The sequence below is a fragment of the Zonotrichia leucophrys genome, chromosome 1A (assembly GCF_028769735.1).
Source record: "Zonotrichia leucophrys gambelii isolate GWCS_2022_RI chromosome 1A, RI_Zleu_2.0, whole genome shotgun sequence".
NCBI lineage: Eukaryota > Metazoa > Chordata > Aves > Passeriformes > Passerellidae > Zonotrichia > Zonotrichia leucophrys.
Window position 1 is genome coordinate 8,928,528 of NC_088170.1, and position 2,460 is coordinate 8,930,987.

Here is a 2,460-nt window from a genome sequence, read left to right on the forward strand (position 1 = left end):
AGGGACTCCCCAGGTGTTGCCAGCCTTCAACCCTCTTACTCAGCAGTTGTGTTATGTAATGGAGCAATTCTTGATAGCTTAGTTACATCCTGTAGCCCAGAGCTTTAGAACACTGGGTCAGTTGGCACAGGAAAGAGGGTAGGTTGGCAAATGCCGTCTGTCCTGGCACATTTGTCAGTCAGAAGTGCAGCTGAAAATGCTTCACTGTAACGAGAGTCTCTGCCACTGAGAGAACGGGCTGATGCTGTGTGTGTATATATATATATATAGGTGAGAGGAACATGTAAATCATTAGTGTGTTTCATTTAGTTTACAGACTGCAGAGGGACTGTTATGGCCAGCAGTGCCTTTTTGTTGTAGGACTTTTTTTTTTGAGAGCAGCTGGTGGACATTTTGAAGCGGTTTGGGATCTTCAAGGGTTAGAGTGCAAGATGGTACATAGATCTTGAGGGAAAGCACACATCTCCAGGGAGCTGGATGCAGTTCAGTGGCTGCAAATTACATATTGAGCAGCTGATGGCCCAGAAAATGTTCTGCAATGTGCTGCAATTGCCTTTTATTTTGAAGCTTATTAACTGCACAACCAACAATGAAATTATTCCTCTTCCTTCTCTGCTACATGCAGGATCACATTCTGTCAGTGCCCAAGAGCCAGGATCCATCAGCGAAGCTCTTACCCTCACACAAACGGAGCTGGGCTAGAAAAGTGCTTTTCTTTCTCCTGGGCACTGTCAGCGCTCACCTAAATAACCACACCATGGCGCTGTCGACTCACAGAACAACAACACGCACCGAGCGCAGCTCGAACCCACCCCAGGACACAGCCAAGTCAGAAACGTCCCTGCTCTCCAATCAACTGTCAGGGCAAAAATATTTCGCCCATCCAAGTGGGTGCTCTTCTCTACATCACACTCAAAGGTCAACACGAACTCTTCTGCCCTAACAAACTTTTTCACTGTTGTAGAGTCTGGTAACAAACTTGAAAACACTTGCCAAAAACACAGTTCGCAAAACTGTCAGTGGAGAAAGCTCTTTGCTGCCTACAATTTCAATTGCACCCATCAAACTACAAACACACAGCCTGCTATCCCCAGCTCTAGGTACCTTCTTTCCTTCTCAGCTCTAGGTAGTACCATAAGCCTTCAATCTCTCAGAGTCGGGATCCAAATGGGATGGCATCAGGGACAGCTCACATAGTCCCTAAAGGTACAAGGGACAAAAATTCATCCTGCAGAGGCCTGGCCTCTGCATTCCCACTGACAGTTCAACAACTCTAACCCAGAGAACTGCCTATTGGGAAAAGCCTTTAAATTCACAGACACCACCCAAAGTGCCTGTCCAAACTTGCTTTCTTTGCCAAAGAGAGGAACTAGATGCCCATCTGAAAAGAAATAGCATCTCTTCCTCCAAAATCCAAAACATCCAGGGACTTATCCTATAGAAATGTGTCAGAACACTGGTACTGGGCATTACCTGTGTGTGGCACTAAACCCACTGCACACCAAGACCCAGCACAGCTGCTTACCCTGTTGTCCAAAAGAAGTGTGCTAGCAGAATTTCAAGAAGGCTGCCTCAAGGAAGAGGAAAACACACAACAAATCGATTCCTTCAGGAGGGAAACCACCTTCCAAAGATGGATACTGACTCCATGATTGTACAAACCGAGTCAGTGCTTCCAAACAAAACATGCCGGGATAGCAAGTTGCTGCTGCCTTTAAGCTGCACAACACAGCTTCTTATCTGCACCTCCAACACTGGGGCTAAGTTCTTTCCTTCCCATGAGAAAGCATTGCTATTTGCCTTCAGGAACTTACCAAGCAAAAGCTGCATACCACATCCGGTACTGACGTGTCCAACAATAGCTCCTGAAGAGATACTAAAAGAAAAGAAGGCCTCTAAAGAAATAATAAAAGACTGCTGATTAGGGAAAAACAAAACTAATTAGTTGTGTGAAATCCATTTATATATCAATGAAAAACTTGAGTGCTTGTTGTATGTCCAAATTTACTCAAAAAGAAAGACAAACCTTATTTTGGGATTATGAAATGAATATCAAGGATAACACCACCATTTTTTTCCTTACTACACAAGTCTATATTAACCAGGTGTAGATGAGGCTAGCCGGGATATCACCTTGACCAAGCCAGGTATGCCTAGAAGCAAACTGAGGCCCAACCCTGAGTTTAACTGCAGCTCTGTTATTGCTATAGTGCAAGAGCTCTAATATCATTATATTGCAAGGGTTCCATATTGCTAGAGTTCCATACCTCCTTAAGGTTTCTTGTAGGCAGGTCCCCTAGGCACTGCCTCTTCCATATCCTCACAGCAACCAACTAACTCCACTTCCCCCCAACCAACCAATCTGCTCTTTTATAATGCTCTTCTTATTGGATACAGGTGTGGCCTGTTATCATCAGGCCTGCTCCTAAGCCTTAAAAATTGGCTCAGCAGCCCCCCTCC